Source organism: Camelus dromedarius, chromosome 24 (genome assembly GCF_036321535.1).
Source record: "Camelus dromedarius isolate mCamDro1 chromosome 24, mCamDro1.pat, whole genome shotgun sequence".
Taxonomy (NCBI): Eukaryota; Metazoa; Chordata; class Mammalia; order Artiodactyla; family Camelidae; genus Camelus; species Camelus dromedarius.
In genome coordinates this window covers 12318916-12344568 of record NC_087459.1, presented here as the reverse complement: position 1 = coordinate 12344568, position 25653 = coordinate 12318916, and the positions used below count along the sequence as shown (strand labels likewise).

Below are 25653 nucleotides of genomic sequence, written 5' to 3'. Positions count from 1 at the left end.
CTTGTTACCTAGCTGCCAGCGCTGTGGTTAGTTGACAGCTCTACTTGTTGGCTTGTCAGAGTTGGCCTCAGCTTTCAAGCTGAGGCCATCCTCTTCTTGAGTGCACCCCCCATGTCTAAGGGAGGTGTATGAAGTCCAGTCGCTCTGCCCAATGTTGAATCCCCTTTGATGGTCAGTCTGTGCTCCACACGCCTTGCTGAGGAAGCAGACACAGCCAGGTGTACCTCTCAGCCTGGTATCTCCCTCTGCCCACCTGGCTTCTCCTCCTCTGCTGCATAGATGTTACTCCCCAGCACAGCTCTTGTGCGCCTAACTTTTTATTATGCATTAACTTAAAAAAAAATTAGTGGTCTGTATTTGCTAGTCACCTTCTAATTACAAGAGATACAGTAAAGGACAAAATATGGTTCCCACCTGAAATGGCTTATTATCATCTGATGAGGGGGACAGACAGACAGGCAATGATAACAGGGCATGCTGGGTAATGTGAGAAGCAAGTACAGCATCCTGGCAGGACTGAAGGTTTGGGGAAGTAGGGGAAGGTTTCTTAAAGATGTGATTTCTAAGTTGGCATTTAAGAAAGTTGATGGGCAGGACAGAATGTTCTAGGAAAATGAAACTGGAGGTCCAAAGGCTTGGTGGTGGTGGCAGCATATACCACATGTTGGGTGAACAAAAGATAGTTGTTTTTTTTTAATTAAAATTTTTTTTAGTTTATTTTTTAGTTTTCTTTTTTATTGGCATGTAGTTGATTTACAGTGTCAGTTTCAGGTGTACCGCAAAGCAATTCAGTTAGACATATACATACATACATATATACACATACATTTTCAGGTTCTTTTCCTTTCTGTGTTATTAAAAGAAATTGAATATAGTTCCCTGTACTACACAGTAGGTCCTTGTTGTTTGTTTTATTTGTAGTAGTATGTATCTGTGAATCCCAAATTCCTAATTTATCCCTCCATCCACTTTCCCCTTTGGTAACCATAGTTTGTTTTCTATATCCGCGAGAAAAAAGTCGTTGTGAATGGCTGGAGCAGAGAGGCAGGGAGAAAGCTTGTGAAAAATTGGAAGATGCCTTAGGAGGGAGACTCTGGATTTTTTTCTACTCTGCGTTGAGTGTAGGGTGGGGGTAAGGAGTGGGAGGAGGAGCAAGAGATGAAATCAGGGAGAGAAACAGGGCTTAGAGTGGGAGCATCGCTTGTAAACGAGGTTAAGGAATTTGATCCTTACCCTGAGGAAACAGGGAATTAGGAAAGCAATTTAAAAAGTCAGATCAGATCTGTGGTAGAAAGAAGCCTTCTGGACACGCTAAGGAGACGGGGTTTGGGGAATGCAGGGAGGTGAGGGGAGCAGCTAAGAAGCTGTTGCAGAATATCAAATGACAGATAATGGCAGTCAGGACTAGAATAGTGGCAGTTGGGATGGGGGGCTCTAGGTGGATACATTTGATACACATATGGAGATGGAAGTGAACAGACCTGGGGAGTGAGGGGAAGGAGGAGTTAAGAAAGATGACCAAAAAAATAAAAGGGCTGAGATAGAGTGTAGCTCAGTGGTAGAGCACGTGCTTAGCATGCATAAGGTCCTGGGGTAAATCCCCAGCACCTCCATTAAAAGAAAAGTAAACCTAGTTACCTCCCCCCACAAACAAAAAAAAAGACAGAAAGATGGCCAAGTTTTTGGCTCCAGCAACTGTAGTGGGTTGCCATTTACCAAATCTAGGAAACCCGAGAAGGACAGAATTGTCTCTCATTGACCTGGGGGTGGAGAGGGCCACACTGCAGGCACATGGGCAGCCTCCAGCTGCTGAGAGTGGCCCCTGGCTGGTGCCCAGCATGGAAACAGGGTCCCCAGTCCCATAACTGCAAGCCACTGAATTCTGCCCACAGAGCCTGGAGGTGGTAAACTCACAGTGAGACAAGAAAGCAGGACTTTTGGGGGAGGTAGATACAGCTGGAAAAAAAAAAAAAGAAAAAGCATGACTTCCAGAGAGTAAACAGGAAAGTGGGGCTGCTTGAGAACCAACCTCCTGCTATTGCCAAGGAAGCAAAAGGTACTGGGGTTTTGCAAAGAAGGATAAAGGAGACATTGTTAAATAAATGAGTGTGGGTGGGGTGGGATAGAGGGAGGCGGTGGGGAGAGGAGGTGGGTTGCTGGATGGTCAAGGGTTTCTTTGAGTTTCCAGGTCTGAGCTCCCTAGAAACAACCAAAGTTTTCTGAGCAAGGGGAGAGGGAAAAACAAAACAAAACAAAACTCTGTATCAGTAGTTGAAAAGATAGTTCTGATCTTTGGGAGGGAAAATAGGGCAGTGACTTTGATGCGCGAAGTCTGGACTACAGAGCGTGTCTCACCACAGTGCCCTTGAGCTGGCGGGAGGCTCCAGGGCTGAGCGTGAGACTGGTGGACATGATGTGAGAACGGCCACCCTGTTCTGGAGTGAGGGTCTCACTGCCCACCCCCCTGCAGGTTGTATAAGGCGCTGGAGTTGGGGGATCACTTAGGAGAAGAGATTCTGGTTTTCTTCTCCTCCAGAATGTAGGTCAGAACCAGAGTAATATTTTGTTGTGGATAATAATTATAATTATTCATTATAATTTGGGTTTAAGAAACAAAGCTGAAGCTGCATGCAGACTGATGCTTCTCCAGCAGAAAAGCCTTTAAGATACCTGTGCTCACTCTGTGTGTCACTTAAGCCCCGACTGAACACACTCTGGAATGATGTGTTTATCTGATTCTCTTATCATCTTGAGGCCATATCCCCTGATTTATGTCAGAGACTTCAGACTGTGTCATAATCGCCCATGATCAGTGTTCATTTCTCTAGTTTTTTGGGGGGAGAGGGGGTGAATGGGGCCATTCTTATAATCTGGAGCTGGAAACATCTGGAAGAAAGGGGCCACTTTTTTTTTTTGGCCTACTATATGCCCCTCCTTTAAAAGTGGCAATTGTTAGATACTGCTACATATAAAATAGATACATAACATGGTCCTACTGTACAGCACAGGGAACTACATTCAATATCTTGTAATAACCTATAATGAAAAAGAATCTGAAAAAGAATATATATATGTATAACTGAATCACTATGCTGTACACCAGAAGCTAACACAACATTGTAAGTAGACTATACTTCAATTTAAAAAGGGCAATTATTAGATCACAATGGTAAATAATATTCATTTGTACACTCAACATACATGCCAGGTATTTTTCTGTGTGCTACAAACTCAGCAGTGAATAAAACAGGCAAAACTCTGCTTTCATAGAGAGGAGACAGAGAATACGTTAAATGATTAAAATATATCCTATGTTAGATGTTGGTAAGGACTACAGCAGAAAACACAGTCAGAGTGAGGCTGGGGCCCCAGGGAGGGGGCCAGGGAAGGCCCCACCTGAGGTCCACGGGAAGGAGGGGTGGAGGCTGGCTTGTTGCAGGCGTCTTTATCTGGTCCCTTGTAAGCACGTTTTCTTCCTAAGTATTTGAATGGCTAAATGATGCAGTGACAGGGTTTTAAGTATAAGAAGCTTTTAAATGTAACTTTAAAAATTTTATGTGTTTGGGGAGGAGTTGGGTGTAGCTCAGTAGTAGAGTATGTGCTTAGTTAGCATGTACAAGGTCCTGGGTTCAATCCCCAGTACTTCCATTAAAAAAGTATGCACACACACACACACAAAATACATACATACATACACACACACACACACATATACATATAAAATTTTTATGAGTTTGACTCATAATCTGTAATAACATGCCAAAAATATGAGTGGGTTGGAGTCATAGAGAGAGTCAATTTGTCCCTGATAGGTTGAGAGGTGGTGTGGGCTTTATCTTGATTCACAGAAAGAAACTCTAATTCTTAATGATGATTTGGACCTGAAATCTAACTCCTGCCACTTCTGAGGCTGCCGCCCTCTGATGAAGAGCACCATGTCAGGAATGGAAAGTAGTCTGGTCAGAAAATGTTGAGACTGTGGGGCATTTCAGAGATTATTTAGTGCACTCCCCATGCCCTTGCTGTAGAAGAAACCAAAGGATTGACTTAGGCGAGGACTGACAATTTATCGGCAGACTAGATCTCAAGCCCTTTCTGCTTTGAGTTCACCCATGTCTGCGTTGGCCCACATGTCTCCCTAAGTGATGACAAGGACAGAATGTTTTCAGTACAGACCCTTAAGACCGCCATGAAGGGTCTGCGGTGGTTTCACTTCCCTGTGGGCAGATCACGCCCAGAGGAGGCGAGCTGTGAAGGGGGCTGAAGGAATTACGTAGGACATACAGACGGCTGGTTGAGTCATTGCCCAACCTCTGAAATGTCTTGCCGGAGGCAGGCTGCTTGAAACAAGCCAAGGAGTAGCAAAGTCCATTCCAGTTAGCTCTCTGTGCATGATGTTTTCTGGGTCCTCTCACTGGTAGCTTCTGCTGGCCACAAAAAGAAAACAAAGCATGGTGATTGAGAGAAGAAAAGGAATTCTGTTACTCAGATTATGAATGTGTACAGAGTGATTTGGATGAGACCTTGGAAAATTCTGCTGATTCCTGTGGAAGTTTTGGGGTTTTTTTTTTTTGATGGCATGTTATTACAGAATATCTACAAAATCAAAATGGAAAAAATATGAGTGGGTTGGAGTCAAGGGTGTCATTCAGTGCCCAAGCTACTGCCCCCAAATGCCTTGCATGTTCCCACTACAATCCAATGTATTTTTCTATCTATATTTTTTCCTACCTACTTTCAGGGATATAATGATACACCTTTAAATCTCCATGTATTTCCTTATATAAAGAGTTACACAGATGTGATCTGCTGGGTCCTAACAGATCTTTCTGGGGTATGTGGGGCAGGCTGAGGTCAGAATGGGTCAGGACCAGGAACCAATTCATGAGCGGGTGACACCACCACCAAGCAGGATTGAGACTCAAGATCAGAGTCCACAAGAGCATCGAGGCTGAGTGATAGAGATTAGAAGTCCCGTGCAGGAACCCGGATGGAGTGCTGTGGTCCCTGCTGTGTCGCCTGCCTGTGGGGAGGGAAGGAGGGAGAGGGGCTCCTTGCTTTTAAAGCCATAATGTGGCACAGCATTGTGAACCGACTATACTTCAATTCTCTATAATTGAATATATCTGAAATACACATATATAATTTATATATATTTATGTATATATATAAATACATATATATATGTATAGCTATAATGTGGGGTTTCCCTGGTTTGGAAGCCATAATGTGCTAACATCTGCTCAGTGAAGTCTTTCCAGATCCCTTCTGAGATATGGTCCCTCCTGTCCATGAGCTCCCAAAGCAATTGTGTTTCTCCTCCGATTCCTCAGGTCCTCTACTATCTCGTAGCATAATCTCTTGTGTTGTCATCTTTAGAGCCTCCCAAATGCCTTGACCTACTTCACACGTAACAGGTGCACGAGAAATGTTTATTGACTTGAATAGATAAGCCCTAGTTCAGAGAGATTCTGAGCTGTGGGAGTGCTAACAATCCCTACCAGGCAGGGCTACTGCTAAAGTAAAATAATTCGTATGAAGTGGTTTTCTCAGCGCCCCACACAAAGACACTGATTTAGTGTTACCTGTTATTATTATGAATGAGAACATTTATTGAATTGAAATAGTAAATCAGAATTTAGAGGGACGGAAATAGCTCAGTGGTAGAGTGCATACATAGCATGCGTGAGGTCCTGGGTTCAATCCCCATCAAAATGAATAAGTAAAGAAATAAACCTAATTACTACCCCCCCCCCAAAAAAAGCTTAAAAATATAAAATTAAATTTAAAAAAAGAATTTAAATACTTGCTCTGCCAACTGGTCTTTTGGCTTCTAACAGTCATGGTAAGACCTCCTGAACAAGTTTTGCTTATTCAAATTGTGATGTTTTTCACGTCCAGAGAAAAACTGTTTTAAAATATATCTTGTTCTCTGAAAAGTGACATTGAACTAAGGACCGAAGTTGGGTGGATTGAAGCAGACACCATAGACTTTAAATATTTCAGGCCCATAGAGGCCATATTTGGACCATAGAATGATTAAGAATAAAAATAATGAAAACCAACTGGCATCGATCACTGACGATATATATGGGAAAGTCCTTGAACAACTCAAGTAACTCTCATGAAGAAACCATAATATTCACAAGAACTGAGTTAATGGGATTTTTTTAAAGGCCAGGAGTTGCCCAACATGCAGGATGTGTTTGAAACCATAGATGAATGGTCAAGACTGGAGGGGCACAGGGGTCTGGCTACAGCCTGAGCATCCTCGCAGACACTGACCCGACGACAGCGTTCCCGTCCGTGGACCACTAATTCAACCGCAGAAGTCTGTTCTTTCATTGTTTGGACGCTAGCCTGAGCCATTCCAGGGCAGGAAATAAGTTTTCACCCTTTTGCTTTCTTTGTAGACGTGACTTATGAAATGGGTTCCCTGAATCTAGGAATGAATTATGATGAAATGTTCAGTGGTGCATCCTATCTGAAAGGATATTACTCCCTTGTGATTTTAGGTGTCTTCCCATGTGTTTACGATTTCATCACAGCTGGGTCATGAAGCCTGATGAAGGCAGGAATTGTGCTTGATTTTTCCATGCATCCCTGAGCGTCTTATTATGGATGAGTATCAGTTATAGATTTACTTTGACTTAAGAACGTCATGGGATATTTAGGCCAGCTTGATTTAGTAAAAAGCCAACGGGAGGGCTTGCCAATTGTTCCCTGGAGGTTGGGCCTTGACTTTTCCGTGTTGGGGGGATCTTTTTTGAAAATTCACGTCTCCCCGAGAAAACATCTGTATGGTATATGTCATAAAGAGAGTGAACAAGACAAGCCATAAACTGGGAAAAGATACTTGCCACATGTATAACTGATGAGTCCAGAAAGCTACATGGAGAATTTCAGTGAATCAGTAGGAGAAAGATGAACGATTGGAGTAGAAAAGTGGCAAAAGATGTGAGGAGTCATTTTGAGAAATGAAAACCACAAGGAAGATACTCCTTTATTCCCACTAAATTAAAGTGATAAAAACCATCTAACATTTGGGTAGGAAGGCCATGTTTTACACGCTTTGTAAGCAGTAGTGTATTTAATTCTTTCAACAGCCCTATAAGGTATGTTCTCTAATGATCTCCATTTAACAGATGAGGAAACGGTGCCACAGAGTGGTTAAGTTTTGCAAGGTGACCCAGCAGAGAAGGCGCAGAGCCAGGGTTTGAAGGTGCACTGGTTACAGAGTCCACAGTCTTGACCTCTGCTCCACTCTTGCCCCCTCACAACAGTGTTGCAGCCGGGAAGGTGCACATCATCCGAGCTTCACTCTTCGCTGTGACCTAGCAAAACGGAACGTGTGCAGAGCACACGGCCTGGCAGGTCTCCTCAGTCTCCATCGCAGAGTAGCTAACCCTTGTGTGTGTGGACGAAGAGATGGGCAAAAGACTCAGAGTAGCAGCAGTCATAACAGGGAGGAGAAGCAAACCTTGAGCTCCCAGTTTATCCCTGCTGACTGCCTCCCGCCCCCAGTAACCACAGGTTTATTTCCTATGTCTTGAGTCTGTTTCTGTTTGGTAAATAAGTTCATTTTTTTTTAAGATGCCACGTATAAGTGATATCATATGGTATTTTTCTTTTCTCTTTCTGGCTTACTTGACATGGTATATAAATTTTTTTTATTGAAGTATGGTCAGTTTACAATGTTGTATCAATGTCTGGTGTGTTGCATAACGCTTCAGTCATACATGAAATACATATATTCATTTTCATATTCTTTTTCACCATAGGTGACTACAAGGTATTGAACATAGTTCTCTGTGCTGTACAGCATGAACTTGTTATTTATCTATTTCATATATATTAGTATCTGTAAATCTCAGACTCCCAATTTATCCCTTCCCACTCCCTTCCCCGCCATGGTAACCAGAAGTTTGTTTTCTATGTCTGTGAATCTGTTTCTTTATAAATAAGCTCATTGGTCTTTCTTTTAAGATTCCACATATAAGTGATACGTGGTATTTTCTCTCTTTCTGTCTTACTTCACTTGGAATGAAAAATTGACACAGCAGTGTAAACTGACGATACTGCAATAAAATAAATAAATATACCAAAAAAAAAAAAAAAAGCAAAAAGGATCAGGCGGCAGAGCTGAATAAGGACTCTTAGAAAGAGAGAAGGGGAAATATAGAAAACTGAGGGGAACCCAATCCCAAACACGTAAGGAAACAGGACAGCATCCCAATCAGATGCTGCTGAGAGGTGAGGTGGTCTGAGGACTAGATACAGGATGACGGGAAAGGCAAGTGGTTAGAATGACATTAGAAGTTTGGGGAGCAGGAAGGCTGGTGGACAGGGAGTTAGCTAATTAAAGGCGCTGGCTAGATGGTTATTAATGGTCCAGAAGGTGTAAGTAAGGGAGATAAGTAGGGAGTGGTTAGAAGGACTAGAGCTCCCGGGGCGGAGGGTAGAGGAAGTGATGGTGGGAGGTGGGGAAGGATCACTTATCCTGCAGTTTGGAACATGAAGGGTTCTGATGTGGAGCTGTTCCCGGTGTCCACAGACTCCTGGGTTTGCAGTGGGACCTTGCGGTCTTGCAGGTGGAGGCTGCCATGGGGGGAGGCCAAGGAGCTGTGGGGCCAGGCTGAGACAGAGTAGGGGCTGGTTTAAAGTGTGGTTTGGTGGTCAGGCTCCCGAGCATCGCTCGCAGCTCTGCTACGTACCAGCTGTGTGATCTCGGCCAAGCACCCGACGGGGGTGGAAGCCTCCATTCTCTCACCAGTAATGTGGCCACCTGGTAGCACATACCTCCCGTGAGGGGTTAACAGGCCCTCATGGACACATGCACACAGTGCTCAGCACCTAGAAGGGGCTCAGGAATACTAGCTAGGATTGTCACTGTTACTTAGTGCTTCCACACCATTGTTGAAGTTGCCTGCAATCATGTAAGAGATGAAAGGAAGAGGGTAAATTGGGTGACTTTGGGGTCATGTCTTGAAACAGGTAATTGGAATGGACAACCACAGGGAGAAGCATGAACTTCAGAGGAAGAGGATTTTGTGGATAAAACTGCAAGAGACTAGTCTGAGAGTAGCAAGAAGCACCTATGAGAATACTGACTTCTCCCCTTCTGATGCAGAGATGTAAATTCTGGGGACAGAGACAAACATGGGTGCAGATATGAGAGTACGGGGTTGTACAAACAGAATTGTGTGAGGATGAGTCCACAACAAGGTGGGTGGCGTGTAGCGGCTTGCAGTTTGTGTGTCTGACAAGGACATGATGGTAACACGGACAGTGTTAAAGAACTGCTCGTGATGTCACGTTATAGTCATCTTAGTGCCTACGTGTATTCTTGTGACTTGATATCCTCCGTTTATTGAGATGCCAATTTCAGTGCATAAGGAGGTCTAAAGCAGAGGGAGGTACCTAACTATACCTAATGGCATGGATGGGTTAACTTACTAACTGGAATTAGAGAAGGCTTCACTGAGGAGGTGGCATTTTAAACTGGGTTTTGACAGATGATGAGATATTATGAATGAGAAAATGGATTAAAGAATCTCAAAAAAAGAGAAAAGTCAGCACATTTAAAACTAGCACATAATCATTGACAGGTTTTTTTTTTTTTAAACAGAGATAAAATGATTGACTTGGTGAGAAGCTGACGTGCGGCAAGATAAATAGGAGCTTGGCACTCGCAATAGATCTCTTACTTGGCCTTTACTGAGCATCAGATGAACAAAGCAGCCTTGAAAATCGTATCCCAGGAGCTTCCTTCTCAGGACTCCTGCAGACAACTTGGCCATCTCACCTGTGACTCTGGCTACTACGATACTGTTACCTAATGATCACTTTTATTCCAGATGGTAAATATGGTTACGATGAGTAATTTAAAATTCTGAAACACGAATGCATTGGCTTAAAAAAAATTTTTTTCCCCCATTTTTAGAACCCAGCCTGCTTTCAGTGTACAATCTGGGTTGGCACTTTGATGTATTTGGGGCAAGCTGATAAATCAGTCACAGCCAGATAATAGACATCGTGAGACTGCTTTGTGAGGTATATGCTCTGATTTATGTTAGCGGATTGTTGTTCACGATACCTTTAAAATGTCTGAGATTGAGTAAGGCTTTTATAACCAAGCACCAAAGACAAAGCCATTATTTTATTTCTTTCTTTATTCAAGCAATCCACCTATCCTTCTGCCGATTAAATTGGAACGTCTGGTGCGGTGATCGGAAGCTGCAGTTTATGTAACGTTTCTCACTCGATGAGGCTATTAGTCAATGGGCAACACTGACTTTAGTTGTTGGTTTCAAAACTCACTCTCAGGTTTGTCATTGAAAACGTGTGTTTACCCAGATCTCTGAACATCGTCTAAAGCTGGAGGGTTAAGAGTGTGATTTCACTTGCAATTTACTTAATGGGCGTTCCAGAGGGGAGTTGTGCTGGCCCAGGCAGCATGTATACTCTTCAAGAGTGGGAGAAACTCTTTTAAGCGTCTTCAGGTATGTTTCTTCCCTTTACCTGCTTTGGTGGGTGTGCCACATCAATGTGCACATCAAAACTTGTATTTTAAAAAATCAGCCTTTGGAGGCACTGTAGCAGCTCATCCTTCTCCTCCAACCTTACTTCCCGCTTTTACCGTGAGTGCACCGTGGCCCCCGACCCCACATCCCTCTCGCACCTCCAGCTGTAGAGAGCAAGTCTACGCCATTGTCTGAGAATGCCCGCCTTTTCTTGGTACGCAATATGCTGCTCTGTCTTCACCTGCATCTCTTTGTCGTCCCCCTCCTGCTGGAGGGCTTGCTGACCTCTGCTCAAGGTCACACCCTCTCCCACCTTCAGGAACCTCACACCATCGATTATTCCTTCTTTGTCAAGTGTCTTCACCCTTTCCCTCGGTCAGATTCTCCCTGTCTGACTTCAGTCATTCCTGAGTACATCCAATGAAAAACAAACAAGCGCCCCCATCGCTCTGAGTCCCTGCCTGATGGGTTCTCTTTCTTTCACAGCTAAATGACCTGGAAGATTACAGAGAACTGTCCACCCTGGCAGTCCCCCTGTCCTCGCCTCCTGCTCACTTGCCAGCCCACTTCGATCCTCTGTAGAAACACCTCGCTCTCTTCTCTTACATCATCAGTGACTATCCTGTCCGCACATCCAATGAGCATTTTTCAGTCACTGCGAACTTGGCCTCTCACCCACGGGGACTGTTGACCATTCACTTCTAGAAATGCTGCCCAGCTTTGGCCACCAGGGTACAGACTCTGCTGATACTGCTCCCCCATCTTGCGCCACATCTGCTCCGTCCCCTTTATGGGTCACCTCCTTGCAAGTAGCTCTTAGATGCTGGAGGACAGTGAGGCTCGCTCCTGACCTCTCCTTTGCCACTTTCTGCTCTCTTAGCCTCACTGGAGCAGTGACTGACTGTTGGCGGGGAGGAGAGGTTCCTAAAGGAAAAATCAGATGCTGTTGTCAGAATAAGGCAAATGGATACGGGAAACAGGTAACAGCTAAGCAGCAACAACAACAAAAGCAAAATCAAAGCGTAAAGGAAAATTCCATCCCCATGGGCGACCTCTCTGTTATTTACAATCTGTCCTCAAAACTATTCCTCCTGTCCTTTCTCAGCCATCCTGCAGCCAGCGGTCATGTGACCAAGCTCCACCATTTATGACCTTCGTGCTTTTGAACAAATGTACATTTGGAATTTTTTTTTTCCCCTATACCTGCTGAATGAACTCTTACCCATTTCCTAAGACTCTGGAAAACCTAAATGAAACTTTTCATTCGGAGTGTTCTTATGACACTTCTCTTCTCTCCTTGGGCACTGACCACGTGCTAACTTACACCATCATTATTTCTGTTTTCTAGGCAAACTCTTTACTAGAACGTAAGCTTAAGCTCTCCAAGGCCAGGGACTCTACCTTGCTTATCTTTTTATCTCTCATAGGATCCATCCTGTGGCCAAGTTCATGGTAAGTGTCGTGTAAGTGTTTGTTGGTTTGATGGTTTGATGATCATTATCTGTTCCGAGTGAATCATAAGCAGGCATACTGGAACTTCAAAGAATTAAAAAAGAGGGACAGTTAGAGAAGGAAAAGATGAGGTTTTATTTTTCACACTTTACTGAATTTAAATAATTCAGTCCATCAGAAATGGTCACAGATTTTAGATGCCCGAAAGCCTCTGTGGTGTAGCAAGGGCCCTTCTGTTTCATATTGTTACATAGGGAAGACGTCTTCATCCTCGGTGTCGTGACATTTCCCCTCCTCTGGTTTTCTCTCTAATAAATGACCTGCCCTTTGGTTGTTTGTGTTGGTCAGACATGAACTTCATGCCCTAATATTTCTTTGAAGGAACACCACGGCTGACACCTACCCTACCGATGCTGACAGCACCTATGTTGAAGTAATGTGGGAACAAGCCTTTACGTGCACTTGGAAAGGCTTGTGCATCACCCCCTTCTAAAATGCTGCTTATGACTCTGATGCAAGGAGCTGGAGAAACACTAGTTTCACAAGGATGTTACGTTATTCACTACAGAGGTTCCTCATTGTGATTTCCTTTCGCTGTGCTAACATTTCTTTCATAGAGCTAAAAATAGCAGCTATAATTATCTACTATGGAAACAAGCTGTTACATGTAGATGGAAAGACTTTCTCCCCTGTGGGCTATTAGAACATGGAAGCGTCTAAGCAGCCTGAGAAGCACAAATTCTACATGTTTATTAAACTGTTCACCACTGATTTCACTCACTGCTTGTAACTTCCTTTCTCTGAAAGAACTCTGCCTAAATTTCTTCCATATATAACTATGTATATATATATGTAATATGGAAACAAGATTTAGCCTTCAGACTTAAAGGCTTACTCATCTGTTGGCTGTTGGAACATCAATTACAGCAGATTTTCTAAGGAGCCTGAGAAATGCCACTGCAACAGGTTAATTACACGTTTGGCTACATGCTTCACTGAAGGTCATAACTTCCTTTCACTATAAAAACACTCTTATCTAAAATTGGTTTTCCATAGCTAGCAACAACTGCTGTCTACACGTAACCTAGGAGCAAGACTGACGTTCATAGGGAAAGATTAACACACTCATTGCCTGTTACAGCGCTGTGTATAGCGAAGCTATAAGAAGCCTGGGAAGAAACCTTCCGTAGTCCTGTTAAACGATTCAGCACCCATGTAACTCACTACGTGTAACAGCATTCCTGTCAAAGAACACATGGCTGAAGTTTCCACCTTGTATCTTTACAGTCAGCTGGAAAGGCTTTCACATCCGTTCACCGTTAAAACACTAGGTAGGACTCAGCTGCCAGCCGCCCGACAAGCACGAGTCCCGCAGGCCTGGTGAGCTAGTCACCACTAGTGCCGCTCGCTGTTTATAACTTCCTTTTCCTGAAACAACACCGTGTCGGATACATCTTGCATGCATACAGCTAGTAACAAGTGCAATGTGTCTAACATGGGAACGAGATTTGACTTGCAGGCACAAAGGCTTTCTCATCTTTTGGCCGTTGGAGCATCAGCACTGCCAGCTCCCTAAGCCACCTGGGAAGCACCAGCCCTCCGGGTCCTCGCATGGCCGTCTGCGCGCGGCGCTCAGCGGGCGCAGCTGCCTCGCACTGAAGGAGCGCTGCGCTCTGAATTTCCTTCATCCAGCTGGTGACAACAGTTGTGTGTGTCTGCCGTGGAGTCTAGACTTCAAATGCAGGGTGAGAGACCTTCTCGTCTAGAGCCTATTACAACACTTTGCACAGCTGTGTTTGAAGAAGCCTGAGAATCATACCTGCTGTGAGTCTTTTTAAACTATTCTCTGCATTCACGACTCCGTGTGTGTAACATTTATCTGAAAGAACACTGTGTGCATGATGCCCGCCTGGCACCTGTGACATCATCTGTGAACAAGCAATATGGGAACGAATCTTCACGTGCCCTGGGAAAGGCTTCTGCGTCCACTCACTGTTACAGCACTAGGCGGCACTCAGCTTTCAGGCAGTCTGAGGAGCACTGCACAGGTCTGTTAGACTAGTCACTGTGGGCCTCACTCACCAGGTTCCCCTCACTGAACGAGCTCTGTCTAGGATTTCTTTCACGTAGCTAGTGACAACTGTATGTATAATATATATGGACAGGACTGACTTGCAGGTGGGGTTACTTCCACATCCACTAACTATTAAAGCACTGGGTATAGAGAAGCTTCTGAGCAGCCTGAGAACATGAGTTTCACGGTTCCTTTCATTAGCTTACTATATGCATCACTTAATTTGTATAATTTGCTTTCGCTGCAAAACACCGTGCCAAATACTTCTTTCATATAGCTTGTAACAAATTTGTATATCTCTAGAATGGGAACTAGTTTTTAACATGGAGACCTAGGTCTTTCACATGCATTTTTTCCCCTAGAAACAATACTGTGTAGCTTCTAAGCAGTTTGTGAAACCCCGCTTTGTTATAGATCTGTTAAATATTCACAGCGTGTATCGCTCACTGTGTATAACTTCCTTTTTACTGAAAGAAACTGGGCCAAAAATTTGTGTAATATAGTTTGTGGCAATTGTGTAAATAATACTTAGAACAGGGGGATAAGGTTTTATGCAGAAAGAAAGACTTTCCAGTTCATTTGCTGTTGGAGCACTGGGCTTATTTAAGCTTATTAATAGCCTTAAAATCTCCAGTTTCACTGTTCTGTTAAACAATTCACTGCATGCGTGACTCACTTTTTATTTCTTTTCACTAAATTAACAACGTGCAAATAATTTCTTCCATATATATAGTAACAACCTCTCTAGGTATTTAATATGTGAATAAGACTTTATATGCAGATGAAAAGGCTTTCATATATTTGCTCTTGGAACGTGGGATTCTTGCAGCTTTTAATGTAACTGCAGAACACTAGTGTTACTGGTCTGTCTGTTGAGCTGTTCCCTGAACACTAGTGTTACTGGTCTGTTGAGCTGTTCCCTGCATGCGTCACTCACTACAGAGCTCCCTTTCACTGAATGGACGCTGTGCCAAAGATTGCTTTCACGTTGCTCATATCAGACATCTCTATGTAACCACTTTATTTACAAGTCTTCACGTGCAATGGAAGGGCTTTGAAACTCATTGGCTGTAAGGACACAGGGCTTAACAGGGCTCCTCTCTATCCTTAGATTATAAAATAATAGGCTTTTACAATTTTTTTACTACATTCATCACACACTGGGTTAATAATTTTTCTCTCTGAAAGGACACTGTACCAATTTTTTTTAACAAATTGTTTGTTTAAAACATCCATATGTAGATTTAATATGGGAACAGGACTTTAATTGCAGATAAAATGCTTTAGCAACCATTCAGTGTTAGAACACCGGGCCTGACACAGCTTCTCAGTCGCGCAGAGACACCAGCTCTACAGGCCTGGTAAACAGCTCACGGTGTTGCTCGTTTATTGGATGTACCCTCCTTTCGTTGAAAGAACACTGAGCCAGCGTTTTCTTACATATATCTTGTAATGAACAACTATATATTTAATACAGGAACCTCATAAAGATGTTGCAGGCAGATTGAAATCTTTTCACACCCATTTGCTATTAGATAACTTTCCTTAGCACAGCAGATAAGTGGCCTTTGGAAAACTAGTGTTACACACCTGTTAGTGGACTGATGACACGCATCACTACCTTTGTCTAATGCCTTGCTCTGAAAGAACACCTTGCTGAAAATGGCTTTAAAATAGCTTGTAAAAAATATCTACGTATATATATCTAATATGGGACCAAGAGTTTATATGCAGATGGAAAGGCTTTCACATCCATTTCAGTGCTAGAAACACCAGCTTAGTGAAGCTTCTACCTAGCCTTAGAAAGACCTGTGTCACAGGGCTCCTGATCAAGTCACCACATGCATCACTCACCGTGTATAAAAATTCTTTCACTGAAAGAACACTGTGCCAGGACACTTTAACATAGCTTTTTACAAAATATTTTATTTACGTGTTATTGTATTATTTAATTATTTTATTTTGTTGGGGGCAGGGGGAGTAATTCAATTGATTTATTTTTAGAGGAGGTACTGGGGGTTGAATCCAGGACCTCATGCATGCTAAGCATGCGCTCTACCGCTTGAGCTATGCCCTCCCCTGATACAGCTTTTGAAGTCATCTGCATATATATCAAATATCAGAAAAGAGTTTTAAAACATTTTATTGAAGTATAGCTGATGTACAGTGTTGTATTAGTTCTGATGTACAGCATAGTGATTCAGTTAGACATATATATTCTTTTTCATTGCAGGTTACTACAAATCACTGAATATAATTCCCTGTGGTATACAGCAGGACCTTATTTTTTATCTATTCTGTACATAATGGTTTGTATCTGCCAACCCCAAACTCCCAATTTATCCCTCCCTCCCCCTTCTCCCCCCTTTAACCATGTTTCTTTTCTACATCTATGAGTCTTTTTGCTTTGTAAATAAGTTCATTTGTGTTATTCTTTTAGATTCCACATATAAGTGATATCATATTTGTCTTTCTCTGTCTGATTTACTTTACTTAGTATGATAATCTCCAGATCCACCTGTGTTGCTGTAAATGGCATTATTTCATTCCTTTTTATGCCTAAGTAATATTCCATTGTGTGTGTGTGTGTGTGTGTGTGTGTGTGTGTGTGTGTGTGTGTATACACACACCACATTTTCTTTATCCATTCATCTGTTGATGGACATTTAGGCTGCTTCCATGTCTTGGCTGTCGTAAACAGTGCTGCTATGAACATCGGGGTGCATGTATCTCTTTGAATTAGAGTTTCCTCTGGATATATGCCCAAGAGTAGGATTGCTGGATCATATGGTAAATCTTTTTAGTTTTTTAAGGAACCCTCATACTATTATCCATAGTGGCTGCACCAATTTCCATTCCCAACAACAGAGTAGGAAGATTTCTTTTTCTCCACACTCTCTCTAGCATTTATTATTTGTAGACTTTTTAATGATGTGGTGTGAAGTGATACCTCATTATAGTTTTGATTTGCATTTCTTGAATAATTAGTGATGTTGAGCATCTTTTCATATGCCTGTTGGCCATCTGTATGTCTTCTTTGGAGAAATGTCTATTTAGATCTCCTGCCCAAGTTTTGATTGGGTTGTTTGTGTTTTTGATATTGAGCTGCACGCGGTGCTTGTATATTTGTATAATCCCTTACCAATCGCATAGTCTGCAAAAATTTTCTCCCAGTTCCCAGGTTGTCTTTTCTTTTTGTTTATGGTTTCCTTTGCTGTGCAAAAGCTTTTAAGTTTAACTGGGTCTGATTTGTTGGAATTTTACTTGCAGACAGAGATGGTTTCACACCCATGTACTGTCAGAACACTGGGCTTAGCACAGCTTCTGGGTAATCTTAGGAACACTATTGTTACTGCTCTGTCAAACAGTTCACTCCATAGAGCAACCACTGGGTATGATTTTCCTTCACTGAAAAATTTCTTACATACAGCCTGTAACACATATCTGTATCTATCATATAGCTAAGAAAAAAATTAGAAAAAAAAAATAAAAGCAAACTGACTCTTCCCTGCCCCTTCCTGCCCAGCCATATAGAAGTGCTTCTCCTCTTCCTTCTGGTCCCTCAGTTCTGCACGGCACTCACGCCAGCACCTGTAACCCTGGACTGACCGCACTCACCGCTGGCACACCTGCCTCCCCTACTAGACCTTGAACTTCTGCTGTTACTCATCCCTCACACCTATGTCCATTACATGACCAAGCTCCCTGCATCACAGACGAGTGATTAGTAAGTGACTTGCTTTCCCATCAGGACCGTGGGCAAGGGGAGGGAAATACAGCCTCCCGTATTCCCTCTTTTCAAGCACAGTCCGCGTGGTTTCTGGAACACATTAGTGTAAGTGTGGGCAAGGATATGATTTCTGCACCAGTCCCTGACCCATCGACAGTCCTCTAGAGACACGAGATGACAGGACTGGAGCTCCGAGCCTGGGATGCCTCCTGGGTACACGTAGAAGGCTCACCCAGGTGGAGACAGCTTTCTGGCCACCACAGGCACTTAGCAGTTCAAGAGAAAGAGCAAACCCCTGGTCACTCGGGGAGGCACTGTCAGCATCTCAGCGGCCCCCTGTTCTCCTCTGTTTTCTCTCACAGAGATGGTCTGCACTCTAAGCAGGCAGATCTGAGGACAGAGAAGAAAGCCACGAGACCTGAATCTTCCCCGCGATTCTCAGACCTGTCAGCCGTGCAGCCCCACACGTCAACCTGGGGCTGACCAGCCACCCACCTGTAAATGCGCAGTGGTCTAAGATAAGAAGAGAGAATGCTTTTTCCCCAGAGTCAAAACTAAGACAGCTTTGGCTACTGATTCTCATGAGGGAAATATTATCACAAGTTTACTTATAAGGAAATGAATATCATAGAATTTTTAAAAAGTAATTAATCCTTGACATTCAAAGTCACTCAGTTTCTTCCCTGATGCCAAATGCTAGGAGAACCTCCAGTGTTTTGACCCCCTTCCTAAACATCTGTGCCAGCCTATCTTCATTTTTACGCCAACTTTAATCAAACTAAGTGATTTCAACATATAGTTATGAAGACCAATGCTTTTCACGTCCTTCTGACCTCTTATTGCCTCTGCTGATCAAGACTCCAATCCCCGGTTACCCCAAATACCTGCTTATCCCAAATACCTGCTTATCCCATAGCTGAATGTAGCCAGGTCCTTACCCCCGTCAGGGTGGCAGACATCCTGATGGCTTGCACACGTCTCTGGCTCCGCACTCCCTCTTATAATTGTGTCATTAGTCTACACCTCGTAAGTATTTCAGATCGTCTCCATATCCTTTGATTTTTAAGTAATCTGTATTTCCCTCACTTTTCACAAGAGAAGTCACCTGACACACAGGTTAATCAGATAAGTTGAGGAAATTCTTCAGCTCACTGTTAGAAGATCTGAAAATATTTTTTCCCTCAAACCCTGCACTATTTACTCCTGATCTGACAGGAAAATTGAAGAATCGTATCTATCCTGGCGCATTCTTATTTCTCCAATTGTATCCTTTTCTTTCCTGCATTCTTGGGAACTTCATAGAAGTGAATACAAGCTAAGTATTCTTTAACTTGGTGTTAGAATATGAACACGTTAGACCCCTCAAATCTTCCTTGAACATCAGGCATCAGCATAAACACCATTCCTTACACAGAGTTGCTCTGAAGCCCACAGTCTGAGAGACTGCAGCTAAAATCCATTTAAAATATGGATCCTCTTGCTGCAAATTCTCTGCAGACCTGGTGACAGTCCTGTAAACAGTGAAGCCTCCGGCCAAAGGCATCAGGGTTACTTTGGGAGGCATTTAGGACAGTAGCAGGATGAAAGGAGTCATCAGCTAAAGGAACTGCACCTGTCTCTAAATAGTTACCCTCACGAGGAGAAGCTGTGTTGCGGAGAGTATTTCTTGATTAGTTTTCTCTCTAAAGTGGGGGCGCCACTGTATTGCTCATGTGCAGTGTGGCCACCACTGCTGTCCTGTCGCCCTGGAGAGAAGCGGGCTCTTCTGTCTGTGCGCGACTGTGGGTTGGGTGGGAGGGGGTTGCAGGTGAATGGCTGGGGACTCACGCCTGGTGTAACTAGCAATATTGTAAAAGACTAGATTCTCATGGCTTCTTTCTCTTTCCTCAGCTGCATCTGCTCTGTTTTCAGAGCGCCCCTGCGTGAGAATACAGAGGAGGCCCCCTGGTGCTGAGTGCCTGGCGATGACACTACAGGTGAGAGGGGACTTGTCTTACTCCGGAATTAGTCCATCTTTTGCCAAATGGTCAGATTTTCCTTTTGGCCTGAATCTTCTGACGGCACCCAGGACGTATGAGTGCCAGTTACAGCCACCACCCTGTCAGTCCCGCGGCAGCTCAGGAGCCGATGTGAAAATAGTGCCCCCGCTGACGTTTATACGCAGTTGTTCCGGCCCCCACAAGGCGGTGGGACAGCTTTTCTTTCTGTTTTTAAATCCACTCCCTGGGCTCACTGGAGAGCTAGTCTCCCCGTTCATCATGTGAGTGACCGCAGTGGCCTTGGGCACGTGGTGACACAGCAGAGATGAGTGAGACAAGTTTCTGGACCAGTGGAGAGGCAAGCGCTTCGTCTGGTGAGCCCAGTCACAGGTGTGGGGTAGGGTGGGGGCTAGGGAAGGGAGAGAAATGAGGACTCAGTTATTCTTCCTGATTTTAAACTTATTAATGTTTTTATAGACTCTACTTGAACATTTTGATAGCTTCAATGAAAGATAAATAATATTCCATTCCCAGACTTGTTCACAGTAACTCTGTTTCCCTCTGTGTTCTTAATCTTTGTTCACATTTGAAAATTGGATGCAATGTCTGCAGATGATTATTTTCTGAATTTTGACTGTGGGTAGTAGTGGACAATAAAAGGTAGGGTCCTGCTCAGCAACGTGACAGACTGGGACGCTCCAAGCTCCCACCCCGCCCAGTAACATCAACAGAACCACCAGCACCTGTCTGAGCCAGCTGGGGCCACCAGCCCAGAGGATCCAAAAATGGCAACAATTGTCTCTTTTCTGCTCCCACCCCTGCTGCTCTGGCAGGAGTACCAGTGAGCCCTGGGCAGAGGTATGTGTGTGTGTGATTTCTCCCTTCTTCCTGCCACCCCGGGGCTTGCTGAGGGGGTCTCCGCGCTTCATGAGAACAGTGGCCATGAGGCTGCCAAGGGGCCTGCGGCCTCTGTTGGCCTTGTGACTTTGGGAGTTGAGTGCACATAAGGTTTGTACAATGGGTCCAGGTGCACGGATATGGCTGCTCTCTTGGCTTGTACCTGCTGTGTGGGGGGAATGTCCTTCCTGGGGAAAGCACCTCAGGGGCATGGAGAGAAGGGCTGCACTTGTGTAGGCTGCGGCCACCAGCCCCCGGCTTGGGCACTGGGGGCAGCTGAGTGAATCGGCAGGGGCTCCCAGGATGAGGGAAGAGGTTGAGGATGTAGAGAACCCAGGCCTGCAGAATTGAGGTCCAGCTTGCCCCCAGTTGTCTCTGGTGGAGCAGAGAGGTTAAGGGGCTGAGACGCCAACTGCCTGCCTGGGGACTGCAGTCGGAGGGGGCAGAAGAGCGGGAGGTGTGGCCCCCCTTTGTTTCTGAAGACACTGTCTCTTCTGGCTCCTGACACAAGCATGTAGAGAAGCCTGTAGTCTTGTTTTCCACAATGCCATGACTATTCTAATTCCTTTGTCTTTCCGTGTAAGTTTCTTTAAAGTTAAATAAATGTTTTCTTTAAAAATACCACTGGAAGTTCTATAATTTTCTGTTTTCATTTAATAGTTCATCATCAGCATTTCCATGTCAGTACCTCATTTGAAATATACAAATTAATCAAAACACAAACTGATACTATTACACTGTGTGGACGTACTGGAATTTACTTATTTGGTTTCTCTTAATGGCTATACTTTCAAAATGTTCTGTTAGTATAGTAAGTAATACTGATATCAATATTCTTATTACACATATATTTGCACAAATTTTCCCCACACCCATTTGCTGTCATTTGTCTTTGCTTGTGGTATATGTAAAGATCAAGTTTGCTTCAAGTGTATGTAGTCAAGTTTATCAATCATTTCCTCTAGCACTTCTGGGCTCTTTAAAAATGCTTCAGAAAGATCTCCACTCTGAAATTATAGACTAGAAATTGTACATCCATGTTTCCTTCCAGTACTTTCAGTTTCACTTTTACAGTCCATGCAGCCAAAGCCCACGCAGAATAGTCAAGTCCACCTGGGTGCCCCACAGCATCTCCTGCCACTCTGGGAAACCCAGGCCAGGTGCTCTGAACTGCTGGTGTCCCTGGGAAATTTCACATCATTTTCAGGACTGGGAACCAGCCAGCACTGGCCTGGGAATCCCGTGGGGAGTCAGACCTTCCCTGTTACCATCCATAGCGGGGCAGCAGGCCTCTTGAAAACCTCTCCAGTTCCCCTTCTGCCTCGGTCACACCGTGCCAACCCAGAGCTCTGAAGTAGACACCCTGGGGCTGAGATACGAGATACACAATAGGATTTGGGCTGGGATGAGGTCAGGTGTCAGGGTGACCCCTGTGCACAATTTCTCTATCAACTTAAGTGTATGTGATTGCAGATGATGAAGGAAGGTTTTAGCATGCAGGGTAGGAACCTCTTCTACCCTGACCAACAACCTGCAGCAACCAACCTGGAAAGACAGACCGCAAATTCTGCAGTAAGAGTCTCTAATGGTCAGGGTTTAATCAGTGACTGACAGCTTCCTTATGTTTAATCCTCCTTTCTATTTAAAACCAAATGGGGGAAGCTTAATATGTTCTTCTAAGCATCAAGTAGGATACCCATCTTCTACAGGTTTGTCTCCTGATGTAGATTTCCCATGGGCAACCCCACCGGTGGCTGCTGCTGGCATCACCGCTCTTCTGTCATCCCCGTCTTTTGGGAAGCTATTAACTGCCATCTTGTTTGCTTCTTCTTGTCTCTGTTCTCTTTCAAGCCACTCTTTTGGTTTTTCCCGTTGTGAAACTTCTGTTTGACAAGTGTAGTAGTATTTTTTTCCCAGAAGAGCTAATATGCTCAGACCAGTCACCTGCAGAACCATACGGTGCATTGGAAGCTTTGCTTGGATCATTGCTTGGATTAGAAGAATGTGGATTTGAACTATGAAGAGCACCGTGGTCATGAATTTTCTTCTAGAGAATAAACTGGTCCCACCATCCCTCTCTCTAACTTTGAATATGCACATTTTTGGCCTTACTCTGACCTGTGCTGTCACTGTATTTGTTTTCAGGACTATCAGATCTCTGCAATATTTTATCTGGTTGTGAAGGATCTGTGGTGTCTCGCATTTTTTCACGTCTATGGTCACCGCTTCTGGGGTGACTCTTCAATGAGTAAGTGCTGCCTTGGGCTGTGATGGCCTCAATGCCCTCCTGTGAGCGTGTGGCGGGGAGCGGGGAGGGGGCCCCCAGAGCAGGTGGGTGGTGGGGGAGCATCAGCACCTCCTCATTACTGGCGCCGGGCCCCTGGGCCATCTCCCTCCCCCAACACTACGCTCACTCTGGAGCCCGGGCAGCAGCGAACGGGGGGGGGGGGGGGGGGGGGCGGGTGCAAGACAACACGGGCCGGCTCGGCTCAGCCCGGTGGAGAGCGACTGCCTCCCAGGCCAGCAGCTGCCTCCTGGGTCTCTTCCTCCTCCCTGGGCTGCCTCTTCCCCTCCTCCTCCCGCCACCGCCACCACCGCTCAGGGTCCTTCTCCTCCTCCTCCTCCTCCTGCCGCCCCCACCCCTGGTGCCACCACCACCGCTCCACCAACTACATCCGGGCTCTTAGCAGGCTTTTTGATAAATTGTCAAGCTCAGTAGTCCACTTATATAATGATTTAAATTTGCAGTTTAAAATACAACAAATTAAATGTAGCCAAATGGTATTGGAAATGAAGAGCAAGGTTGGAAAGCTTATGGCACCTAATTTCACAGTTTGCTAGAAAACTACAGGGATCAAGACAGTGTGGTGTTAGCATAAGGATGTGCATAGATTAGTGAAACAGAATACAGTCTAGAAATGTGTGAACACATACGTGGTCAGTTTATCTTGACAAAGGGATCAAAGTATTTCAGTGGCCGTGAGGGGGAGATGACCCTTTCAACAATTGGTGTTGGACAAATTGGACATCCAGAAAAAAGTGAATTTTGACCATTACTTCACACCACATATAAAAATTAATATTGAAAGTTGAACATTGACCTAAAGTTTAGACATAAAACCATGAGACTTCTTGAAGAAAACACAGGGGAGATATCTGTAGACTTAAGTACACATACAGTTCTTAGAACATAAACAGCATGAACCATGGAAGAAAAAGATAATAAACTAATCTATAAAAATTAGGTAAAGGTATTGTAGGGGAAGTAAAAAGTAAGCCTCACACTGGCAGGAAACAATTGCAGGACTAGATATACTAAAGGACTGGTATCCAGAATGTATAAAGAATTCTTACAACTTAGTGCTAAGAACAAACAACCCAAAATAAAAACGGGCAAAGGATTTGAATAGACACTTCATCCAAAAAGGTATCTAAATGACAAATAAACAAAATTGTTCCCAATGTCACGGGACAGTAAGGAAATGAACACACACCCAACTGAATGCTTAAAATTACAAAGACTTAGAATCCTGAGTATTGGCAAGGATGCAGAGTGTTCTTGTGAAGACAAACGAAAACTTGTCTACACATATGCTTTTAGCTTACTTATACGCTAATGATCATGGCAGAAGTATTCATAATAGGTCCAAAGTGGAAGTGACCCAAATGCCCATCGAATGGTAAATGAATAAGCAAGTCATAGCATATCATACAATGGAAAAGCATCAAACACTTAAAAGGAACAAACTCCTGATGTAGGCAGCAGTGTGGAAGAATTACAAGTGGGCGATACTAAGTAGAGGAAGCCAGACTGAAAGTAATCCCCCTGAGCAAATAAAAAGCCCTCCGAAAAACAGCATGGAGTATGACTGTCTTCATAAAAAGCATGACCCATGGAAGAAAAAGATAGTAAACTAGCCTTTATACGATTAGATCAAGACAGTGTGGAAGTAAAAAGCCTGCACTGGGAGGAAATGTGCATGTGGACTGCAGAAATGGCAGCTGTGTATGCGACTGTGCAAGTGGCAATGCGGAAATAAGCTAGGATGGCTTTTCTATTTAATTAAAAATTTTCCTTGCTTCATTCTTAATAATCCAAATCGATTATTTGCAGATCTCATTATGTTCTTTTACTTGGTAAAAATGTTTTCAGTATTAATGGCCAGCAGCCTAAAGTTAAAATAGATCATTTTCCCTCGAATATTTGATCTGTTTTTTGTCACACGTCCGTAACCACCTCTAATCATCACTAGGGGGCTCACATTATGCTAACAAAGTAATTGGTTTGACTAACGTTTAGTTTCTTGGGGTTCATCCTAACAACCGAAACTGATTTGTGAGAACACATCTCAAGTCCCAGATTTGGTAGATGGAGGGGAACTTTTGTTCTCTGACGAGTTATTCACGTCCATGTCTCTTACCTATTTGTAAAAACTGGCCTTCCCTGGTCATGCATCGCCTGCTCTGGCGGACTTGCCAGAAATACATGTTATCAGACCCAGAGTGGTTGTTAGAAAATGCTGAGGGATTAAAAATCACTCCTGCTAGAAAGTGAAAAACACATATTCTACTTAAAGTATGTCAGGGTTCTTTCACATAGAAGTTTGTCACATTACAGGATATTTTAGTTTGGAAAATTAGTTCCAGTAATTACTTCTTTGCAAAACTAATTCCTATTTTGGAAAATTAGACTCAATAATTACTTCTTATTAAAAATAAATCTTGCTATTTAATGTGAGCCACCCTAAGAGAAGTGAATAAGCCTCATTATGTGTTTTTGCCATTATTCTTAACAGTGTCAAAAATAAGTCCTGGAAAACAAAATCACATTGAAAATTAGTCTTAAAATGACTGTAGCTAAGAATAGCTTTGTTTTTCAAATGCAAAATGGGTTGATAAAGTTTGATAATCATTTTAATCTTTATATTTACTGCTGACTTTATTTTAATTTCTAGTTCTAATTCAGATTTCATTATATGATTAAAGAAAAAAGTGTGC

General features: G+C 43.6%; 1 long non-coding RNA gene across 2 annotated transcripts in view; it reads right to left on the bottom strand.

The window, feature by feature from the left end:
* Positions 1-3731: 3731 nt before the first annotated feature.
* The window catches only part of LOC135319205 (uncharacterized), a 33763-nt gene continuing 11841 nt past the window's right edge, over positions 3732-25653 (bottom strand). Inside the window, exon 3 of one of the 2 annotated variants that reach the window (XR_010377662.1) lies at positions 3732-4424. This is a non-coding gene — a long non-coding RNA (uncharacterized LOC135319205). Of the gene's footprint in view, positions 4425-16038; positions 20168-25653 lie in introns of those variants that run through there. The other variant, XR_010377661.1, reaches the window with a different exon arrangement.